At 31.4% G+C, this 25,223-nt stretch overlaps 1 protein-coding gene across 1 annotated transcript in view; it reads right to left on the bottom strand.

Annotated features, from left to right (window-relative positions):
* Nucleotides 1-19,115, bottom strand: part of LOC114328845 (obg-like ATPase 1) — a 286,804-nt gene extending 267,689 nt beyond the window's left edge. The window contains exon 1 of the mRNA XM_050645847.1: nt 19,012-19,115. The gene's annotated coding sequence lies outside the window, so the exon portion shown is untranslated. The remainder of the gene's footprint in view (nt 1-19,011) is intronic.
* Nucleotides 19,116-25,223: the final 6,108 nt, after the last annotated feature.

Below are 25,223 nucleotides of genomic sequence, written 5' to 3'. Positions count from 1 at the left end.
CCAATAAGAACGGCTCTCGGCCATATCTCAGGAACCGTTTATAGTACAGCTTTGAGAAAAAAATATTTATAACAAAAGTTGCCTCGGGAAAAGCCTGGAAATTATTTTCATAATTGTAGGCTCACCGCTAGATGGCGTTATTGAATATCAAAACTTAAAAAATCAAAATTTTACAAAATTTACCTAATGAAAGGGCACTGGAAATCCAATCATCGTATTCTTCATAAAATTCTGCGCATATTTGATTTCACAAGTTTAATTTTACCTTAGCAAATAAGAGGTGGGGGTGAGTAGGAACCTTCTTATGAAAAAATGGCTGTAAGTCCGGCAATAGTCTTTTTAATAGACTTCAATAAATGGACAATTCGACGTAGATCTAAGGATCGAATTGTTTTGTAATGTCCCTTTGTCCGCTTCTTCTCGATTGACGATGGTAAATAAATGTTTGAGTGTGGAGTAAAAAATATGGTTTTATTGACAGCTACGTATAATTACACTATATATGATGTTCAGGTAACTTTCTATGATAGATTGCCTTTAATGACAGCTACTGATAATAATTACACTCGGCGTAACTTCTAACAACGACTTACGCACTTGTTAACGAGGTAACTACTTCAATTAGACTGCAACCCAAAATAATCCCTTTGGTTAATTTATAATCTCGTCAAAATATACAATTCATCAATAAGTTGCATGACAACCGAACTACGGACTTTGCATGTTGAAAGATTGCAACTACAGTTTAAAGGAAGCTATTGCAAAACTTGTAAAGTTCAATTGGAAAATATATTATTTGGCATTTTATTAAGTTTGCAGGTTGAATGGACTCTAATTATTAAAATATTACTCGATGCTTCCCAATGTTTCAATCATACACGGTGAAACTATAAAAGTTTAGGAAGTTAAGAAAAAATGTGAGATTACAAATTAAGGGATTAATTTGAGATTGAACAATAAAAGAAGCTTTTATCTCATCGCATCTTTATTTTTTTCATCGCAAATACAAGCCTTTATCTGTATGATTTTTTTATGTTTGTTACGCGATTACTCCATCAATTATGAACCGATTTTTATGATTCATTTTTTGTTATGTAGGTCATATTTAAGAGATTGATTCAAATTTAAAATTAACTTTACTGGTGCTATTGTACAGTCTGTAGAATTTTTTGAAAAAAAAATATTATGAAGTATTGGAGCGGGTGGGGTGGGGGAGGGGGAACCACAGTACAGACTGGCAACATCTGTGAAATTAAAGTCCAGGGTTACAACAACACATTTCAGAAGTCAGAATCCGGTCTGCAATTTTTTCAAACGAAACTCCTTTGAGAGTCCGGTCTAATAATTATGTGATCTATTTCATTTAAAATGGCTTCAGGATTTTTTTATACTTTGGAAACTATGTCAACTTTGATCTCTGACATAATAATGACGTGCAACGGTAAGTATATTAGAGGGACTGTAGGTCTCTAAGGTCTTAGAAAAGTGTTATTTATTCAAATCTAATAACACACATTACTCGCTGCAACTTAATTTTCCACAAAACAGCAATTTTTAATCTGATACTGAAATTGTAACGTGCATAATTTTGGAGTTATACTTTACGCGCGATATGAGGGTGAATTTTTATATGTTAAAACCTACGATCCCGGCGCATGCGCATTATAACTTTGTTCTGACTAGATGTTCAAATGACATGTCAAAAATTATCCAATATGGCAGCTGTAGCGCAGCTGTGGTTTGGACGGTTGACGGTTTGGTTATGTATGGTTGTTGCGTTTTAAAATTTGTGGAAAGAGAAACAACAAAGGTTAGTTAATAGTTATACTGCCTTTTTAAATAGTTTTCATATTATATTTTTGAAGTTATACTTCAAAATGTTTTAATTGATGTATGTATCAGTCCAGAAAAGGTGTGGAAAGAATATATTAGTGTTTTTAAATATATTTTTCTACAAACGTGTTAAAAATGCAATTTTTAGGACTCCATAGGAACGTTAAAAATGCTACTTTAAGGCAGTAGTGCTTTAAAAATTTTAAGACATTGCAGTTAAAAGTGAATTGTCAAATTGTGAAACGTCAAAATATTTATATTTCATTTATTAACATTAATATTAAAGGTGGTTTAAAAGGTTTTTTATTATAATTTTGTGTCTTTGGATTTGTCTTCCTTGGGCGTAAAATAATAAAACATCTATTTTTATATTTCACTTGTCACCGTGATGTATAATTATGTATATCTGAAAGGTAAGTAGCATGCGGCTTGATGGCCTTGTTGGTAGAGCATTGGACCAGAGATAAAAAAATCGCGAGATTGCGGGTTCAAATCCCGGACGATTCATATTTTTTTCTTTTTTTTTAATATTTGGCATTGTTAAGTTTTGGTTCATTTTTGGTAATTATTGTTAATTTTTTGTATTGTAACTGTTAAGTAGGTATATTTATTTCGTTGAAATTATATTATAATAGAAGTATAACTTCTTACGCGCGTACAAAGTACACACACATTCTTTTTTTTCTGGAGGTATTATTTTAAAACTCACCTAACCATGGAACTACTTCAAAGAGGTTATAATAGGTTAAAATACAGCGACAGAAGTATATGGAACAAGTGAAAAGAGCAATAAAAAAAAGCAAACAACTTGGTGGAATCAAGAAATAAAACAACAAATTAAAAGAAAGAAAATTGCTTGGAAAATATACTTACAAAATAAAACACCAGACACAGCAGGTTAGTAAAAAAACTTGTTACAAAAGCAAAAAACGACAAATGGACAATATTTGGAGAAAAGATGGAAACAAACATTAAAGAGGACAGAAACTGTTCTATAGAGTTTTAAAATCGATGAGAAAAGAAAAAACTCAAGACATAAAAAATAAAGACTAAAACTGGCGAAATTCTCACAGAAGAAAAATAAATCACGAATAGATGGAGAGAATATTTCCAAGAGATACTCCAAACTCACCGCTATCAAGAAGAAAAGAATCTGGTGAACCAAAGAATAGAAGATAATAAAGAATATCCTAGAAGCATAAATTAGCTGCAAGAAGCTATTGCAGAAATGAAAAACGGAAAGGAATATTTTAATGACATGACATATGGAGAGAAGAACAGATACCAATTGACTGAAAGAAGGCTCAGATAGTTCGAATTTATAAAAAGAGTGAAATAACAAATTGCAAACTCTACAGAGGAATATATTATAATATACAGGGTAGCGACAAAGTATGGAAACACGGTAATTTCTCGAAAACCACTAGAAAGATTTTAATAGATTTTGGTGGATAAGGGTCTTCTAATGAGGCCGATATTATAGTGGTAATTACATTCTTGTCAAATCTTCAGTTTTTCTGGAAATCTAATGAACTTTCTTATTTCAAATACAACACCTTGTATATTTTTTGCATTTCTAAATCCTTAAAAAATACTGATTATTTATTATGTTATATTCCCTATACCTAAATGCCATAATTTCGGAGTTATTGCTACATGTATTAAAAACATTTTTTTGGAACAAATTATAAAAATCAATTTTTTCGGCCCGGGTAGTCATTATTTTAGGTTATTTGAATCATTGGGAACAAAAAAGGTGATTTTTAATTTTCCTCTAAAGTTAATCGTTTCCGAGTTATAAACAATTTCACACTGAAAAAAATCGAAAAATGACGATTTTCTAGGTTCAAAAACACAAGTCGACAATATTATTTTTGAAACTACGAAGTGCCTAAATTCAAACTCAAACCTTATTTTAATTATTACCGGTAAGTAATTTGGTCTTCTTTCATTTTGAAACATTGTTTTTTGGTTGTTAATGGAGCTTGATCGCTTGTCCTCTCATATGCGCTTTATTAACAATTAGCCCAATAAATGACCGTTTTGGAGTGTAATTTCCAGGGGCAACTCCGAATTGCATGAAAATTTGGATTTAGGTTCTACTTACCCTCCACTTCAAAGTTGAATTTGTGCCGTTGGTTGCTTTTACTTGGGAGTTGACATTTACCCCTTCTCGGGGGGTGAAACACGTGTGTTTAAAATAAGGTCGGAAATGGATAAACTGACTTATTTTAAGCACCTTTTGCTCTATAAAATTTTTTACGTAAGTCAATATTTTTCGAGTTATTCGCGATTTAAAATGTTGATTTTTTGACAAAAAAACGTTTTCAGACAGTTTTTCCCAAATAACTCAAAAAGTAAATGTTTTATCGAAAAAAATATTTTTAGCAAAAGTGTAGCCTATAAAAAAAACGAAAAAAATAGTGTACCAGTAAAGTCTACAAATTGAGTAGAAGCAAAGTTGCAGCACATGAAAAATACATTCTTATTCGTCTAATTCCAAATCGAATAATTCAACGCGAAATCACCGAAGAAAGAAGCGTTTTTCGGGAAAACCCTATTAACATTTTTAAAGTATCGAAAAAGGCTTATTATTTGTTTTTTAAAAAAGTTTACAGCATCAAAAATAAACGAGTTATACTGAAAAAAAAGTTGGCCCCTTTTTTTTTGGTAAAAAAAATCGTGAAAACCTCCCTCTATTTAGCACCCTAAATGAAATTAATCGTTTGACTTTACCATTTATTTTAACTGTATGTGTATTGTTTATATGATCTGTAAGTTTGATTTGTTTGAAGGGCTTATTTTTGAAAACATTTGGTTTTATAGTAAAATAAAATTTTCTTAAAATTTTTGAAAAATTTAATTTTTTCAAAATAACTTAAAAAGTATTAGTGATAAGAAAAATCTTAAAGAGTAAAAAAATGTAGGTTTTGCTATTATAAATATGCTAGTTTCATTTTGTTTCTCCGTAAGACAAAAATTAATTAAGATATGGCTGTTCAAAATTTGCATACACTCGTGATTAGTGACCCATTCAAGCTTTCTCAATTATAAAATTATAACCATTTCAAAAATAAACACTTTAAACCGGTGAGACTGACAGATCATATAAAAAATAGATAGGATAGTAAATTGTTTGTAAAACGGTAGCGATTAATTTCATTTGGGGAGCTAAACACGGCGAGATTTTCATGATGTTTTACAAAAAAAAAGAGGGCCAACTTTATTTTGAGCCAAACTCGCTTATTTTTAATGCTAAAACTTTTGTTTAAAAATTAAAACAAAGCTTTTTATAAACACTTTAAAAAAGTTTAAATGGGTTTTTCCCGAAAAGTGCTTAATTTTTCGGTGATTTCACCTTGAAATATTCGATTTGGAATTAGACGAATAAGAACGTATTTTTCATGAGCTACAACTTTGTTTTTATTTGATTGATAGACTTTACTGATACACCATTTTTTGGGGTTTTTTATAAGCTACACTTTTGCTAAGGATGTTATTTTCGATAAAATATTTACTTTTTGAGTTATTTGCGAAAAACCGTCTGAAAACGTAGTTTTTTTTGTCGAAAAATCAACATTTTCAATGGCAAATAACTCGAAAAGTATTGACTTAAGTAAAAAACTCTATAAAACAAAAGTTCCTTAAAATCAGTCAATTTATTCATTTCCGGTCTTATCTTGAACGTATGTTTTTTCACCCCCGAGAAGGGGTGACTGTCACCCCCCAAGTAAAAGCAACCAACGGCACAATTTCAACTTTGAAGCGGAGGGTAAGTAGAACCTAAATCCAAATTTTCATGCAATTCGGAGTTGCCCCTGAAAATTACACGGTATCGCCGAATTTCCCGTTCATTTACTGGGCTAAATTAAAAAAACAATGTTTTAGAATAAAAAGTGGATAGGGATATCAGGGAGCTGATAGAAGTTTTGAGCTTGAATTTAGGTGTTTCGTAATTTCACAAATTATTTTTTTTACTTGTGTTTTTGAACCCTGAATATCGTCATTTTTCGTTTTTTTTTAGTTTTAAATTGATTATAACTCGGAAACAATTAACTTTATGGCAAAATTACAAAAGACCTTTTTTATTCCCAATAATCCAAAGAACCTGAAGTAATGTCTACCCGGCTCGAAAAAATTGATTTTTATAAATTGTTCCAAATTGTTTTTTAATAAAATGTAGCAATAACTCCGAAATTATGGCATTTAAATATAGGGAATATAACATGAAAAATAATCAGTATTTCTCATGGACTTCAAAATAAAAAAAATATACAGGGTGTTCCATTTGAAATAAGAAAGTTCATTAGATTTCCAGAAAAACGGAAGATTTGACAACAATGTAATTATCACTATAATATCGGCCGCATTAGAAGACCCTTAAATACCAAAATCTATAAAAATCGTTTTAGCGGTTTCCGAGAAATTACCGTGTTTCCATACTTTGTCCCTATCCTGTAATAATATTGTTAGTGAATAAAATTGTAAATAATTTCAAAATTTTCCTTTTATGAGGGATGGTAGCGTAAAGAATCCCTAAATAATAGAGATAAAAACCAAAACAGCAAAAGTAATTTATTCAAATTTCACCATTTTATCCATCTAATAACACACACAAATAGAAATTTTTAATCTGATACTGAAATTGTAACGTGCATATTTTTTTTTGAAGGTACTGGCTATTTTAAAACTCACCTAACCATGGAACTACTTCAAAGAGGTTATATAGTATTTTTATTACAAAAACGTTATTACGTAGGTCAAAATTTTTGACGTAAGAGAACTGTCAAAACATTAAAATGTGACTTTTCATTATTCCCATGTTTATTATAAACATGGCAATAATGAAAAGTCACATTCTAATGTTTTGACAGTTCCCTTACGTCAAAAATTTTGACCTACGTAATAACGTTTTTGTAGTAAAAATACTATAATAAATACAGCGACAGAAGTATGTGGAACAAATGAAAAGGGCAATAAAAGAAAGTAAACAACTTGGTGGAATGAAGAAATAAAACAACAAATTAAAAGAAAGAAAATTGCTTGGAAAATATACTTACAAAATAAAACACCAGACACAGGAGGTTAGTAAAAAAACTTGTTACAAAAGCAAAAAACGACAAATGGACAATATTTGGACAAAAGATGGAAACAAGCATTAAAGAGGACAGAAACTGATCTATAGAGTTTTAAAATCAATGAGAAAAGAAAAAACTCCAGACATAAAAAATAAAGACTAAAACTGGCGAAATTCTCACAGAAGAAAATGAAATCACGAATAGATGGAGAGAATATTTTCAAGAGATACTCCAAACTCACCGTTATCAAGAAGAAAACAATCTGTTGACCAAAGAATAGAAGATAATAAAGAATATCCTAGAAGCATAAATTAGCTGCAAGAAGCTATTGCAGAAATGAAAAACGGAAAGGAACAAGGGTAGATCAGTATAACAAGTGAAATAATTAAAAAAGATGAGAAAAATGCTACTGAGTTATTATTAAAGGTATTTAATGGTATATAGACAGAAGAACAGATACCAATTGACTGGGAGAAGGCTAAGATAGTACAAAGGGCCTAGCCGGGTAAGATGGTGAAAAGTGTCCCCAACTCAATTTAAATTCCATATAGGTCACTTTTTAGCACATATAGAGGAACTCACTTTCTGAAATTTTTAGCCCCCTAGGTGGTCACGTGACCCCCCTAGAGCCTAATTAGGCTTTTTATGTTTTTATTTTTTATCTCCGCCGCGTCAAGAGCTAGCCAAAAACTTTATTTAAAAAAGTTGTAAGTTTCAAAAAGATCTATATGAAAAAAAAATTTTATTTTGTGGCGGGAAATTCGAATTTTTAGAACAATTTTAATCTTTTAAATAACTCTGAAAAAAAAACTAAGACACTCGTTTTTACGAAAATCAATTATAATTTTTATTTTTGCACAATCTTTCACCCTGAATTTTTTCAGATTTTTAAAATTGGTGAAACGTACCTTTAAAAATAAAAAACCTCATTTTTTCGTTTTTTTGATACAATTTTATACATATTTTTCAAAAAAGGTAACACCGTCACTAGAATAGGTAACAAAATGAAAAATAATTGGGGTTTGCTTAATAAATTTTTTCTATAACGCCATCCATTTTCAAGATACAGGGCGTTGAAGGAAACAAAATTTTACACATTTTTTACGATTTTGCCGAAACTACTGGCAACATTGCAATAAAACTTGGCAGGTTTTAAGAGGTAGTTATTGTGCATCTTTTGACATACAATTAAGAATTTTATATTCATCATTGGCGCGCATAAGGGTAATAGTCTGAACTTTTTAAAGAAAAAAAGATGGTACGCCACTGACATATTTCAAATTAACAATCATTTTTGAATTCCTCGTTCCATTTGTGACAAAAAATCTATCTTCCCATTTTTTCATACGACGCGCCGTTTTGTTGCAAAAAATAAAATATCTTAACGCTTCCAAAGTATTCGAATTAATTTTTATAATGGATGTACGAGTTTATGTATAGAAACTATTTACTAGAAGTTCGAATGCTTTGTAAGGGTTAAGATCTTTTATTTTTTAAATAAAAATGGCGCGTCGTATGAAAAAATAAGAAGATAGATTTTTTGTCACAAATTGAACGAGGAATTCAAAAACGATTGTTAATTTGAAATGTCAGTGGCGTACTATCTTTATTCTTTAAAAAGTTCAGACCATTTTCCCTATGCGCGCCAATGATGAATATCAAATCCTTAGTTGTATGTCAAAACATGCACAATAACTACCTCTTAAAACCCGCCAAGTTTTATTACAATGTTGCCAGTAGTTTCAGCAAAATCGTAAAAAATGTGTAAAATTTTGTTTTCTTCAACGCCCTGTATCTTGAAAATGGATGGCGTTACAAAAAAAATTTATAAAGCAAACCCCAATTATTTTTCAGTTTTTTACCTATTCTAGTGACGGTGTTACCTTTTTTGAAAAACATGTATAAAATCGTATCAAAAAACGAAAAAAAACCGAAAAAATGCGGTTTTTTATTTTTAAAGGTACGTTTCACCAATTTCAAAAATCTGAAAAAATTCAGGGTGAAAGATTGTGCAAAAATACACGTTATGATTGATTTTCGTAAAAATGAGTGTCTTAGTTTTTTTTTCAGAGTTATTTAAAAGTTTAAAATTGTTCTAAAAATTCGAATTTCCCGCCAAAAAATAAAAAAAAAAATTTTTTCATATACATCTTTTTAAAATTTACAACTTTTTTTAAATAAAGTTTTTGGCTAGCACTTGATGCGGCTGAGATAAAAAATAAAAACATAAAAAGCCTAATTAGGCTCTAGGGGGGTCACGTGACCACCTAGGGGGCTAAAAATTTCAGAAAGTGAGTTCCTCTATATGTGCTAAAAAGTGGCCTATATGGAATTTAAATCGAGTTGGGGGCACTTTTCACCATCTTAGCCGGATAGGCCCTTTATAAAAAGGGTGAAATAAATAACAAATTGCAAAGTCTACAGAGGAATATATTACATACAGCTAGTATGGAACCACGGTAATTTCTCGAAAACCGCTAGAAAGATTTTAATAGATTTTGGTGGGTAAGGGTCTTCTAACGAGGCCGATATTATAGTGGTAATTACATTCTTGTCAAATCTTCAGTTTTTCTGGAAATCTAATGAAATGTCTTATTTCAAGAACACCTTGTATATTTTTTGCGTTTTTGAGTCCTTAAAAAATACTGATTAATTATTATGTTATATTCCCTATACCTAAATGCCATAATTTCGGAGTTATTGCTACATTTATTAAAAAAAATTGTTTGAACCAATTATAAAAATATAAATTTTTTCGGCCCGGGTAGATATTATTTTAGGTTCTTTGGATCATTGGGAACAAAAAAGGTAATTTTTAATTTTCCTCTAAAGTTAATCGTTTCCGAGTTATAAACAATTTCAAACTGAAAAGAATCGAAAAATTACGATTTTCTATGTTCAAAAACACAAGTCAACCATATTATTTTTGAAACTACGAAGTGCTTTTTTGAAACTATTCAAATTCAAACCTTATTTTAATTATTACCGGTAACTAATTTGGTCTTATTTCATTTTGAAACATTGTTTTTTAGTTGTTAATGGAGCTTGATCGCTTGCTCTCTCATATGCGCTTCATTAACAATTAAAAAAACAATGTTTTAGAATAAAAAGTGCCAAAAATTCTTATAGGGAGCTGATAGAAGAAGGTTTGAGCTTGAATTTAGGTGTTTCGTAATTTCACAAATTATTTTTTTTACTTGTGTTTTTGGACCTAGTACATTCTTTCACGGTTTTTGCTGTGAATTTTAAAGAAACGCTTGGATTGACATGAAATTTGGCATAGGCATAGTTAAGAACCCGTGTTGAGCTGCCCCCCCCCCCCCCACTTGCAAAAATTAAAAAACAAATAGCCCTGATTTATGAGCTATTTATGAGCTCTCATATTCCGCAAACTAAAAATTTTGAGCTCGTTCCACTGAGCAGGAATTTAATACCCTACTGGGGGGGGGGGCTGAGTCAGCCCCCCCCCACTACTTAAAAATAGGAATATTGAATCGGTTTTTGCGGCAGAATTACGAGCTATTTATGAGCTCTTGAAATTATATAGTTTCGATTTTTGAGCTCATCCCCTTCACCCCCAAACAACCCTTTAATTGATTTAACTTAAGAGAAAGATGCTGAGAAAACTTAATATATCGTATTGCGAATATAATTCCTATAGCTTACATACTCTAAGAATAAACTATTAAATCAAGAGCATTTCGATTATTGAGCTACAACCCCTTCGCCAGAAAACCACCCTATCTTCCCGGCTTAAGAGAAAGTTGTATTTAAAATGCGTTAAACTAATTATTTGGCGACTACATATCATTTAATAATTTATAAGCTTCCAAATTACGCGCATTTAGATCAGTAAATTGCAATTTATTTTGTATAGTGCAGTCACTGAAGGTAAAAATCAACGATTACCTTCAATTTCGGTGAACCTTCATCGATTTTCACGAAAATTGGTCAGTGGTTAGAGGATACGTCAAGAAACAAAGGTGACATGGTACCACCTTGCGCCTTTACCCTGAGGGTGGATACCGCCCCTTCTCGGGGGTGAAAATTATTTTATAAAAAATAAATGCACAAATCAATAAAAGAACAAATTAAAAGCAAAATTTATTATATAAAGTTAATAAAATAAGTCAATACTTTTTAAGTTATTAAAGATCAAAGATTTTAATTATTTGTGAAAAAAATGCATGTTTTGAAAAGGTTTTTTGTAAATCACTGAAAAACTTTAAGTTTTTACAAAAAAGTTAATAGTAGTTTAATTCGTATAGCTTAATTCTAAGAATAAACTCTTAAATCACGCGTCTTTCGATTATAGAGCTACAACCCCTTCGCAAGAAAACGACCCCATATTCCCGGCTTAAGAGTTGTTCTTAAAATAATTTAAATTAATTATTTGGCGACTACATATCGTTTAATAATTTATGAGCTTGCAAAATATACGCATCTCAATTATTGAATTGCCATTTTCTTTCTATAGTGCAGTCACTGAAGGTAAAAATCAACTAGTACCTTCGATTTCGGTAAATCTCCATTCATTTTCACGAAAATTGGTGAGCGGATTTTGATACTATCAACTTTGTCTGCATCTTATTTTTCATAGGTATTTCTAAGTACTTTGACAAGTATTTAGTACCTAAGTGTTATAAAATGCATCTCTTTCCCGTTATTTAAGCTTGAACCCTTAGATTTTAACAGTCGCGGAAAAAAATATACATTTAATCACCAATAACTTACTTTAAATTAACATTAAAGGGTTTTTCAAGTAAGCAATTTATTATATTTTTTATTAGCTTCAATTTTAGTGATGAAAACTTTTTTGTAAAAACTTACAGTTTTTGAGTCATTATGAAAAATCGCTCTAAAGCATGCATTTTCTTTCCAAAAATTAAAATATTTGATCTTTAATAACTCAAAAAGTATTGATTTATTTTAATCACATTATATAACAAATTTTGCTTGCAATTTGTCCCTCTCTCGATTTGTAGGGTTATTTTTAATAAAGTAATTTTCACTCCCGAGAAGGGGTGACATATACCCCAGGCTAAAACCCCAAGTTGTTATTGTCAATTCGTGAAAATAAATGGAGATTTACCGAAATCGAAGGTACTAGTTGATTTTTACCTTCAGTGACTGCACTATAGAAAGAAAATGGCAATTCAATAATTGAGATGCGTATATTTTGCAAGCTCATAAATTAGTAAACGATATGTAGTCGCCAAATAATTAATTTAAATTATTTTAAGAACAACTCTCTCTTAAGCCGGGAATATGGGGTCGTTTTCTTGCGAAGGGGTTGTAGCTCTATAATCGAAAGACGCGTGATTTAAGAGTTTATTCTTAGAATATAAGCTATACGAATTAAACTACTATTAACTTTTTTGTAAAAACTTCAAAGTTTTTCAGTGATTTACAAAAAACCTTTTCAAAACATGCATTTTTTTCACAAATAATTAAAATCTTTGATCTTTAATAACTTAAAAAGTATTGACTTATTTTATTAACTTTATATAATAAATTTTGCTTTTAATTTGTTCTTTTATTGATTTGTGCATTTATTTTTTATAAAATAATTTTCACCCCCGAGAAGGGGCGGTATCCACCCTCAGGGTAAAGGCGCAAGGTGGTACCATGTCACCTTTGTTTCTTGACGTATCCTCTAACTACTGACCAATTTTCGTGAAAATCGATGAAGGTTCACCGAAATTGAAGGTAATCGTTGATTTTTACCTTCAGTGACTGCACTATACAAAATAAATTGCAATCTACTGATCTAAATGCGCGGAATTTGGAAGCTTATAAATTATTAAATGATATGTAGTCGCCAAATAATTAGTTTAATGCATTTTAAGTACAACTTTCTCTTAAGCCGGGAAGATAGGGTGGTTTTCTTGCGAAGGGGTTGTAGCTCAATAATCGAAATGCTCTTGATTTAATAGTTTATTCTTAGAGTATATAAGCTATATCCGCAATACGATATATTTAAGTTTTCTCAGCATCTTTCTCTTAAGTTAAATCAATTAAAGGGTTGTTTGGGGGTGAAGGGGATGAGCTCAAAATCGAAACTATATAATTTCAAGAGCTCATAAATAGCTCGTAATTCTGCCGCAAAAACCGATTCAATATTCCTATTTTTAAGTAGTGGGGGGGGGCTGACTCAGCCCCCCCCCCATTAGGGTATTAAATTCCTGCTCAGTGGAACGAGCTCAAAATTTTTAGTTTGCGGAATATGAGAGCTCATAAATAGCTCATAAATAGCTCATAAATCAGGGCTATTTGTTTTTTAATTTTTGCAAGTGGGGGGGGGGGCAGCTCAACACGGGTTAGCTAAGATGTCAAAGAAAGAAAGTGATATTGTGCCGATATGTGCTTTTGCCCTGGGGGCAAAAGCACATATCGGCGGTGAACCCCATCACCCCATCTCGGGGGTGAACAAATATATGTCCAAGATAAGTCCCGAAATGGATAAACTGACTAATTTTAAGCAACTTTTGTTCTATAGAGTTTTTTCACCAAATCAATACTTTTCGAGTTATTTGCTAGTAAATATGTTCATTTTTCAACAAAATAACCACGTTTTTAGACGGTTTTTCGCAAATAACTCAAAACGTAAGCATTTTGTCGAAAAAAAATATTCTTAGCAAAACTATAGCCTATAAAGTGAAAAAAACGGTGTATATATTAGGTATCTGTACGTAGCAAAAGCAGAGTTATAGCTAATGAAAAATAGGTTCATATTCGAAGAATTCCAAATAGAATAATTCAATGTGAAATATTCAAATAATGAAGCATATTTGGGGAAAACACATTACAACTTTCTTAAAGTGTTTAAAAAAAGCTTTATTTCTGTTTTTATAAAAAAAATTTATCTCATATTATGGATAAGTTTTTAGTTTGTGAAAACTGTCATTATAGATATAAGTGCGTGAAGTAACAATGTATTTTAAATGGGATTTACTTTTTCGCACACTTTCAATGGGTTTTTTGGCACACTTTCATATAATCAAAATATCCTTAATTTTCGCGTTGTCATGGTGATGACAATATGAGCAATGACTTACAACAAAATTTTTGACAGTTTTGTGGTTTGAAAGTAGTTAGGATTTTTAAATGTCAAAGTTCTAAAAATTGTAGAATAGAAATTAATTCCAGTGTGACGAAGAGTTACAGTTTTTTTATTTGTTTATCGTAGATAAAATATTGTATGAAACTGTGCGTGAAGTACTTTTTGCAAACTTACGCGATGTATAGCACTCGCTCCGTTGTCGCTCGTGCTCTAAAAATCGCGTGCGTTCGCACAAAGCATACTTCACGAACTGTTTCATAAATAATCTATTTCTATATAATAGTATTCTAGCATCAAATGTAAGTAAGTTACGCTCAAAATAAAGTTGGTCCCTTTTGTTTTGGCAAAAAAATCAGGAAGATCACCCCAATTAGCAATTTAAATGAAATTATTCGTTACCGCTTCACAGGTTACTTTACTTATGTTGTGTTTATATGATCTGTTAAGTTTCATCGATTCAAAGTGCTTATTTTTAAAAAAATTTGGTGTTTAAGTAAAATTTTTAAAAATTTTAATTTTAAAAAAATGCTTTTTTTCAAAATAACTTAAAAATTGTTAGAGATACCAGAAATCTTAAACAATAAAAAAGTCGGCTTTACTTTTCTGAATACTTTGTATTTTTTTTTTTTTGTTTTTCTGTAAGACAAAAATTGGTTAAGATTCAGTGTTTCTAAATTTGCATACACTCGTGATAAGTAACTCTTTCAAGCCCTTTTAACTACAGCTCTTTCAAAAATAAGGTCTTTGAACGGATGAAACTTACAGATCATATTATCAATACATACGCGAGTAAAAAACTTGTGAAGTGGTAACAATGAAGTTCATTTGAAATGCTAATTAGGGGATGATTTTCCCGATTTCTTACCAAAAAAAAGGACCAACTTTATTTTAAGCGTAACTTGTTTACTTTTGATGCTAAATTTTTTTTTAAAACAAAAATAAGCATTACACTTTAAAACAGTTAAAATGAGTTTTACCCAAAGTTCTACCTTTTTTGGTTATGGCACGTTAAAATAGTCGATTTGGAATTTGACGAATATGAACCTATTTTTCATTAGCTATAACTCTGCTTCTACTAGGTATAGTGTCCTAATATATACACCATTTTCATTTTTTTACCTGCTATATTTTAAGATTTTTTTCGACCAAATACTTACTTTTTGAGTTATTTGCGAAAAACCGTCTGAAAACGTGGTTATTTTTTAGAAAAATTAACATATTCACTCGCAAATAACTCGAAAACTATTAACTTGGTGAAAAAAACTTTATAAAACAAAAGTTGGTTAGAATTAGTCATTTTACCCATTTCCGGACTTATTTCGAACATAGATTTTTCACCCCCAAAAGGGGGTGAAACTCACCCCCATCGGCACAATATCACTTTTTTTTCTTTGACTTTAGAGGTTTTGCAATATTTTACCTTTAAACCCTGAATATTGTCATTTTTCGATTTTTTTCAGTTTTAAATTTTTAAAACTCGGAAACAATTAACTTTAGAGAAAAATTACAAAACACCTTTTTTATTCCCAATAATCCAAAGAACCTGAAGTAATGTCTATCCGGGCCGAAAAAATTGATTTTTATAATTTGTTCAAATTTTTTTAATAAATGTAGCAATAACTCCGAAATTATGGCATTTAGGTATAGGGAATATAACATGGAAAATAATCAGTATTTCTCATGGACTTCAAAACCCAAAAAATATACAGGGTGTTCCATTTTAAATAAGAAAGTTCATTAGATTTCCAGAAAAACGGAAGATTTGACAACAATGTAATTATCACTATAATATCGGCCGCATTAGAAGACGCTTAAATACCAAAATCTATAAAAATCGTTTTAGCGGTTTCCGAGAAATTACCGTGTTTCCGTACTTTGTCGCTACCCTGTAATAATTAATATTTATTATTAGTGAATAAAATTGTAAATAAGTTTAAAATTTTTCTTTTATGAGAGATGGTAGCGTAAAGAATCCCTAAAAAATAGAGATAAAAACCAAAACAGCAAAAGTAGGTCTCTAAGGTCTTAGAAAAGTGTAATTTATTCAAATTTCACCATTTTATCCATCTAATAACACACATTACCCACTGCAACTTAATTTTCCACAAAATAGCAATTTTCAATCTGATACTAAAATTGTAACGTGCATATTTTTTCTGGAGGTATTGGCTATTTTAAAACTCACCTAACCATGGAACTACTTCAAAGAGGTTATAATAAATACAGCGACAGAAGTATGTGGAACAAGTGAAAAGGGCAATAAAAGAAAGCAAACAAATTAGTGGAATGAAGAAATAAAACAACAAATTAAAAGAAAGAAAATTGCTTGGAAAATATACTTACAAAATAAAACACCAGACACAGGAGGTTAGTAAAAAAACTTGTTACAAAAGCAAAAAACGACAAATGGACAATATTTGGATAAAAGATGGAAACAGGCATTAAAGAGGACAGAAACTGATCTATAGAGTTTTAAAATCAATGAGAAAAGAAAAAACTCAAGACATAAAAAATAAAGACTAAAACTGGCGAAATTCTCACAGAAGAAAATGAAATCACGAATAGATGGAGAGAATATTTCCAAGAGATACTCCAAACTCACCGTTATCAAGAAGAAAACAATCTGTTGACCAAAGAATAGAAGATAATAAAGAATATCCTAGAAGCATAAATTAGCTGCAAGAAGCTATTGCAGAAATGAAAAACGGAAAGGAACAAGGGTAGATCAGTATAACAAGTGAAATAATTAAAAAAGATGAGAAAAATGCAACTGAGTTATTATTAAAGGTATTTAATGACATATAGAGAGAAGAACAGATACCAATTGACTGGGAGAATGCTCAGATAGTACGAATTTATAAAAAGGGTGAAATAACAAATTGCAAACTCTACAGAGGACTATACAGGGTGTAACAAAAATGCAGGTCATAAATTATTAAATCACATATTCTGGGACCAAAAATAGTTCGATTTAACCTAACTTACCTTAGTACAAATGTCCACACAAAAAAAGTTACAGCCCTTTTAAGTTACAAAATGAAAATCGATTTTTTTTAATATATCGAAAACTATTATAGATTTTTTATCGAAAATGGACATGTGGCATTCTTATGGCAGGAACATCTTAAAAAATAATTATAGTGAAATTTGTGCACCCCATAAAAATTTTATGGGGGTCTTGTTCCCTTAAACCCCCCGAACCCCAAACTTTTGTGTACCTTCCAATTAAATTATTATTGTGATACCATTAGTTAAACACAGTATTTTTAAAACTTTTGTGCCTCTTAGTACTTTTTCGACAAGCCAGTGTTTATCGAAATATTTAGAATATTTGTCGAATCACCACACATTTTTGTATATTGTTAAGTACGATTATAAGAGACCTGTTAGTAATCTAATTTAATTATAATTTAGGTACATTTTTAGGTATATTTTGAAACATCTCGATAAAAGATCGCTTATCGAAAAAATACTAAGAGGCAAAAAACTTTTAAAAACAATGTGTTTAACTAATAGTACCACAATACTAGTTTAATTGGAACGTACACAAACATTTGGGGGGTTTAAAGGAACAAAACCCCATAAAATTTTTATGTAAACATATTAAAAAGGAAGCCGCATCTCGATAAAAATTGGCTTATCGAAAAAATACTAGGAGGCAAAAAAGTTTTAAAAACATTGTGCTTAACTAATGGTGTCACAATAATAATTTTATTGGAACGTACACAAAAGTTTGGGGGGGGGGTGGTTTAAGAGAACAAAACCTCATAAAAATTTTTTGGGGGGTACAAATTTCACTGTATTTTTTCTTAAAGATGCTCCTGCCATAATAATGCCACATGTGCAGTTTCAATAAAAAATCTCTAATAGTTTTCGATATATTAAAAAAAAATCGATTTTCATTTTGTAACTTCAAATGGCTGTAACTTTTTTTGTGTGCACATTTGTACTAAGGTACGTTAGGTTTAATCGAACTATTTTTGGTCCCAAAATATGTGTTTTAATTAATGACCTTCATTTTTGTTATACCCTGTATATACAAATATTATTCTTAAACAAAATTATAAATTATTTTTAAATTTTCCTTTTATGAGGGATGGTAGCGTAAAGAATCACTAAAAAATAGAGATAAAAACCAAAACAGCAAAAGTAGGTCTCTAAGGTCTTAGAAAAGTGTAATTTATTCAAATTTCACCATTTTATCCATCTAATAACACACATTACCCACTGCAACTTAATTTTCCACAAAATAGCAATTTTCAATCTGATACTAAAATTGTAACGTGCACATTTTTTCTGGAGGCATTGGCTATTTTAAAACTCACCTAATAACAAGTTGAACTCCAACCAAAGCCTACAATTTCGAATTTACCATCAATTGCTTCTCGATATTAATATAATTTTATATACTACGGCCCTTCGAGGCATATGTTCAGAATAATAATTTTGAAATTCAAGAGATTTAATCAGTAGTTTACTGTTCTTATTAAGATCAATCTCTGAGAAATCCTAAATGAGTAGGTTGATGCCTCATAAAAAATTTAAACTGACCGCCATTGGTACTCGTCAATAAATGTACTAATAGATGGCGCCACTACATGCACTTCCCAATCGCCATATTGGACTGCTAATATTAAATTAATTAAAAAGATATAGTTTTATAAATAAAACGTAACTTAAGCTTATATGAATATAGTTAATTTAAATTAAATAATAATATTGAAATGGAGGGTACAGTAAGTTTCTCTACGTTGTGGTTTAAAACTAAACGTTCTAATTCATTACTATATTTTGTTAATTTTAAATAGGTTATTAAATCAAACTAGGATAAATCTGTTCCAGCATGATCATTTACGTCTGTGTAGGAACAAGCTCAGAATACTATTTTTATCGTAAAACATTACTGAATAAGTAAAAATATGGTATAACCTCTCATTGTGCCAATACATCATTTGGTCTATTTCGTACAATTGAAAACATTATCTACACTGTAAATAACTTTAATAATAGCTGAAGAATGTTATAGAGAATTTTTACCTTTTATATATTAATATAAGAGTGTTAAATCAAAATTTTTTGAAAACACTATTGTTAACCTCACACTTGCACCACCGGGTTGACAGTAAAGTGACAGTAAAGATGAAATAAAATTTCTTCTTCTCTTTTAAGAAAGTAGTGTATCATGCAATATACATCAGGTCCGGCGTTAAAAATTTTCTAATAATCTGATATATAAATTCGAGTAGAAATATTTTTAAAATATAAAGAAAAGTATCTCTCTAATGTGGTTTGTGAGGTAATAAAGATTACTAATCTCAAAATGATTGTAAAAACAATATATATTCATTTAATAAAATCCAATTCTTTCGACATCACTGTCATCATCAGCTTTAAAAAACAGGCAAAACTAAATCTGAAAGGCGTAAAAATATACAACTTTAAGAAATAACTTAGTGTACAAAAAGTCTGAATGTAAAACATTTGTCACTTACGGAGTCTAATTTACAGGGCCGGCGATAACGGGCCTGCATGGGATGCACTGCAGGCGGCGGGCGCCCCTGTTTGGGGGGCGCCAGAATGAGCTTTTTTTCTGCTGGTGTTATGCAAAATACTAAAATAGAAAAATTCATTTTTTTTAATGTGGTTTAAATTCGTCATAATACCCTAATGAGTGTTTGTTAGTTTTGCATATCACACATGTAAAATATACAAAAATATGCAATGCCGCATAGAATTCTTACCATGTAGTAATATAATTTATTGGTCAAAGATATTATATTTCAACCAAACAACTTTGCTCTAAATGAGAATGCTTTGTTTATTTTCTTCAAATTTCTTGCAAGTTGTTAAGTTTTGTATCAGCAGTTATGAGAGGAAATGAATGTTTCTAGTAAAAAAAACACGATTGTGATACTGTTTTCTTGCCGCCTGTGTAATTTAAGTATTATGTACTTATTAATAGGTATCGAGTATTAATCTCATAAAAACATAATATTTAAAATAAACATTTTACATAAAATTTAGTTTTAGTATGGTATAGTTAGACCCAAACCCAGACATCCAAAGTGAAAGTTATCCTCCAACACCAAATTGTTCTATATGGTCCACATAATGTTCAGAAAAAAGTCACACCATTTTGAGCGTCTGGTTTGGGGGGAGAGGGGGGAGAAATCTGCAAATTCGTAGTTTTTTAGGTTTTTCGTCATTATTTCTAAAACTAAGCGGTTTAGCATGAACAACCCTCCACACAAAATTATTCTACATTCAATTTGAAATAAAAAAGGTCCTATGCATAACCATTCTAAAATGAACGGTTCCAAAGTTACGGAGGTAGTATAGTATAATTGGTCCAAAAAAAGGCCTAACCCAGACATCCAAAGTAAAAGTTTTCCTTCAACACCAAATTGTTCTATATGGTCCACATATTGTTCAGTAAAAAGTTACACCATTTTGAGCGTCCGGTTTGGGGGGAAATGGGGGGAGAAGTCGGTAAATTAGTAGTTCACACTCAAAATGGTGTGACTTTTTTCTGGACATTGTGTGGACCATATAGAACAATTTGGTGTTGAAGGATAACTTTTACTTTGGATGTCTGGGTTATGCCATCTTTTGGATCAACTATTATACTATACTATTTAGAGATTTTTAGATTTAGGTAGATTTAGTATTATTTCATGTGATTATACCTATATACTAATACAGAATAGTTTGTCAGTTGTACTCTGCAGTTAAAGAATCTAGTGTTGCATTCAATTAATATAAAATTATATTTGTTAAGCACTCAGTACTTTTATTAAATTACGGTTTCACATTACTGCAGAAACATAATCTTGAGGTTTAAAAGTTATTATTTTTATTTAGTTAAATAAAAATGGATTCAAAAAAAATTATCTGGGGCACGAACCGAAAAAGACGAAATGACAAAAACAATCTTAGTTCTCTTAGCCAATTTCTTAAAAAAATTAAAATGAAGTTATTCTGTCAGATCATGGATCCAATAAAACTGTAACCGAACTTTATTTACCGGGGACATTTGCGGGGAGGGAACACCAACTAAGTCGATGCCTCGCTGCCTGGAACACACATTTTTAGGACACAAGTCCAAAATCAAGTCATTAATATGGAGGAAAGCTCTTCTAGCTACCCCTAAAATCAGGCGGTTTAACCACATAAAGTAATACAGAGGATGTCCCATTACCCAGGGCATCCAAGGAAACGTTCAGTACAAAACCTCCTCATTCGTTATGTACTGCGATGGGGTGGGGTGGTGTTATAGCTTGGGGGTCAGATAGATACCACTCCAGGTTATGGGCGGTCAGATAGGTAGGTCAGTGACCGGTTTGATCTTCGGAAATGTGGGTCTCACTGTTTCATTAAAACACACATAATGTCCCCAAGGCTGGGGTTGTACGAGTATCTGCATGGGCGCCCATGCAGGCACGCTGTCAGGGAGGCCGTGCCACCCCCTAGCTTTTCGGGTGCTTTAAACTATATATTGTCATCCAAAGTATACAAAATGTAATGTGCAACATCTTCACGTCTGGCCCCACCCTAAAAATGTTTATATTGGCGCCCATAAGAATGTGTGTGTGTGTGTGGGGGGGGGGGCTGTGCTAGTTTTGCAGGCGGGCACCTTATACCCTAGCGCCGGCACTGCTAATTTAAATAAAACTGGAAAAGTAACTGAGTTGCTAACGCCATAAGGAATTGCTTAAACTTCGTCTTGTTCTTCTTCTTCTGGTTCCTATCCGTTTCGGAAGTTGGAAATCATATTGGCAATCATAACTTTGCTCGCTGCGGCTCGAAACAGTTCCGTTGATAGTCCATGTGGTGATACCGCTCCCATCTGAAAAAAATTTCTAAGTCGATTTCTCTGCGGATTCATATTCAAAAATGTCCCCTTTAAACAAATCTGAAGGGTGCCGGACGGAATTTTTGGGCAGAAATTGTTTAAAGAATTTTTTCAAACAAATACATAAGATCACCTTTTATTGCTCCAAAAAATATATTTTTAGGGTTTCTGGGTCATTCTAAACAAGAAAGGTATCTTGTGATTTTTCTCAAAAATTGACAGTTTTCGAGTTATAGGCGATTTAAAATCTAAAAAATGCGAAAATTCTCATTTTCGAGGCTTAAAAACTCATATTTAAATTAGTATTTTTAAGGGTGCCAATAACTTGGATTAAAGTTTAGACATTCCTTTTCAAGATTCCGAAGAGTGATCGGGTCTAACTTCAATTTAGGGCGAAGTCCCATGTATCCGATTTCCTATATCCGACATACGAAAATAGTCTCTTTTCGTAGGAGCTAGTTTAGCACATATATTGACATAGAGAGAGCCTACCTTCCGCGCTTTCTGACGACAAGATCTCATGGACTGGTTTGCTGCATCTCTTTCTAACACATTGTATCGAAAATTTATGATGACATTCAGTGTGAATATAGGCACGGAAGAGGAGGACAAATGTAGCAGATTTACTATGCGTAAGAGTGAAACAGCACTAATCCAAATAAAAAAGATGGTGTCGTCACTTCGCTCTGAATGACACTCTCTCTATGCTAATATACAGGGTGTCCCGAAAAGAATGGTCATAAATTATACCACACATTCTGGGGTCAAAAATAGTTCGATTGAACCTAACTGACCTTAGTACAAATGGGCTCACAAAAAAAGTTGCAGCCCTTTGAAGTTACAAAATGAAAATCGATTTTTTTCAATATATCGAAAACTATTCGAGATTTTTTATTGAAAATGGACATGTATAATTCTTATGTCAGGAACATCTTAAAACAAAATTATAGTGAAATTTGTCCACCCCATAAAAAATTTATGGGGATTTTGTTCCCTTAAACCCCCCCCCCCAAACTTTTGTGTACGTTCCAATTAATTCATTATTGTGGTACCATTAGTTAAACACAACGTTTTTAAAACTTTTTTGCCTCTTAGTATTTTTTTCGATAAGCCAGTTTTTATTGAGATGCGGCTTCTTTTTCAATATATTTACGTAAAAATTTTATGGGGGTTTTGTTCCTTTAAACCCCCCTAATGTTTGTGTACGTTCCAATTAAACTATTATTGTGATACCATTAGTTAAACACAGTGTTTTTAAAACTTTTGTCTCTTAGTATTTTGTTCATAATTCACCTTTTATCGAGATGTGGCTTCTTTTTCAAAATATACCTAAAAATGTAAATTATAAATAAATTTTCAGATTATTAACAGATCTCTATAATAATCGTACTTAACCATATACAAATATGTGGTGGATTCGACAAATATTCAAAATATCTCGATAAACACTGGCTTATCGAAAAAGTACTAAGAGGCAAAAAAGTTTTAAAAATAATGTGTTTAACTAATAGTGCCACAATAATAATTTAATTGGAACGTACACAAAAGTTTGGGGGGGTTTAAGGGAACAAAACCCCCATAAAATTTGTATGGGGTGCACAAATTTTACTTAATTTTTTTTTAAGTTATTGCTGTCGTAAAAATGCCACATGTCAATTTTCAATAAAAAATCTCTGAGAGTTTTCGATATATGAAAAAAAATCGATTTTCATTTTGTAACTTCAAAGGGCTGTAACTTTTTTTGTGTGCACTATTGTATATAGGTAAGTGAGGTTCAATCAACCTATTTTTGACACCAGAATCTGTGGTATAATTTATGACCAATCTTTTCGGGACACCCTGTATAACTCTATGGTTTAGCAGCTGTCACATGGTTGCGATTATCGGATACGAAAATCCGTATAAACTGTCAACTGTCCATGGTCAAATGTAAATTTTTTGTTTATTATTTGACATTTGTTTTTGTTATTTGTTTGGCTTGGTTAGGTGCATAGAGAAATAACAACAAGGTTGTTACAACAACTTGTTGTTATTTCTCTATGGTTAGGTGCTAATAGTAATTGCAATATTGTTGTAAATGGATAACGTTGAAGAAATAATGGAGGTGATGCAAGAAACTATGAAAGAGTTGAAATATTTAATATTTATTTATGAACATCATTAGCTTCATTTCCTGCATTAAATTATTAAAAGCCCCTTGTGATTTTCTTTGCTTAAAATATTTCACAGATACAATATCTTCTTGGCCGCATTGCACGTTTTGGTTTGGTTTGGTTAATTTGGTTTTGGTTTGTTTTTGCGAATTAAAAGAAGCAGACATAATAATAGGGTTTTATTAACTTTACGAACATAATTTCTTCGATTCAAATCCATGTTTCAATAAATTGAATGCACAGAAATAAAAAATGAGGTTACGTTACAATTACAAAACGTCCGTTTTATCGGAAAAAGTTAAAATAATTTCAACTTTATCCGATGTCGGAAGCGTAGTTAAAACTTTCGGATGAAATTCGGCGCGAAAATATTCTGATTCGATTCTGATCAATGAGAATACATTCGGATCCGGTGCCGCCCAAAAGCCCGACAGCCAAAATCCCGACAGCCAAAATCCCGACGGCCAAAACACCGACAGGCCAGAATCCCGACATGCAACAATCCTCGCATAAGTAAAAATTCCGACCACTACATTTTGTTTAGTAACAAAAATTAAAAAACAGATGGCCAATAACAAAAAACAAGAAATCAATTTAATTATATGTTAAAAAGAAACTTATCAAACCTGTCGGGATTCTGGCTTGTCGGGATTTTGGGCTGTCGGTATTCTGGCGTGTCGGGATTTTAGCCGTCGGGATTGTGGCTGTCGGGATTGTGGCTGTCGGGATTTTGGCTGTCGGGATTTTGGGGTAGACCCATTCGGATCAACGTATCGTCGGAAATCGGATACATAGTAGACCAGGGCGCATCTGTAAAAATATTAGTACATTTGGACGTTGAGAGGTAACTCAAATTTTTTTGCAGAAATTGCTTGAAAATAACTCAAATAATAATATTTGAGTTATCTTCCCTCTCAAAAAGGTCCGGAATATTGTTTAAATAATCAAAATATCAAAAAATGAAGTAAAAATTCGTTTTTTTTCTTCGTTTTTTGAGTATAACTTTAAAAGTATTCATTTCCGAGAAAAGTTGAACTAACATAAAAGTTGCGTAATTAAATTTCCTACAATATAGAATTAGCTAGAAATTTCAAAAATAGTCACCCTTGTTGCAAAATAGCAATAATTGCGAAAAAACCATACAAAAACAAGTATTCCCATTTTACGTTTTTCAACCATTTAAGCTATACTTAGGATCTTCATATTTCACCCAGAAAAACTTTATAATACAGTAAAACAATATG

Source organism: Diabrotica virgifera, chromosome 3 (assembly GCF_917563875.1).
Source record: "Diabrotica virgifera virgifera chromosome 3, PGI_DIABVI_V3a".
In the NCBI taxonomy this organism is placed as follows: Eukaryota; Metazoa; Arthropoda; class Insecta; order Coleoptera; family Chrysomelidae; genus Diabrotica; species Diabrotica virgifera.
The sequence above is the reverse complement of the archived record's forward strand: the minus strand, read 5'-3'. Positions and strand labels throughout refer to the sequence as shown.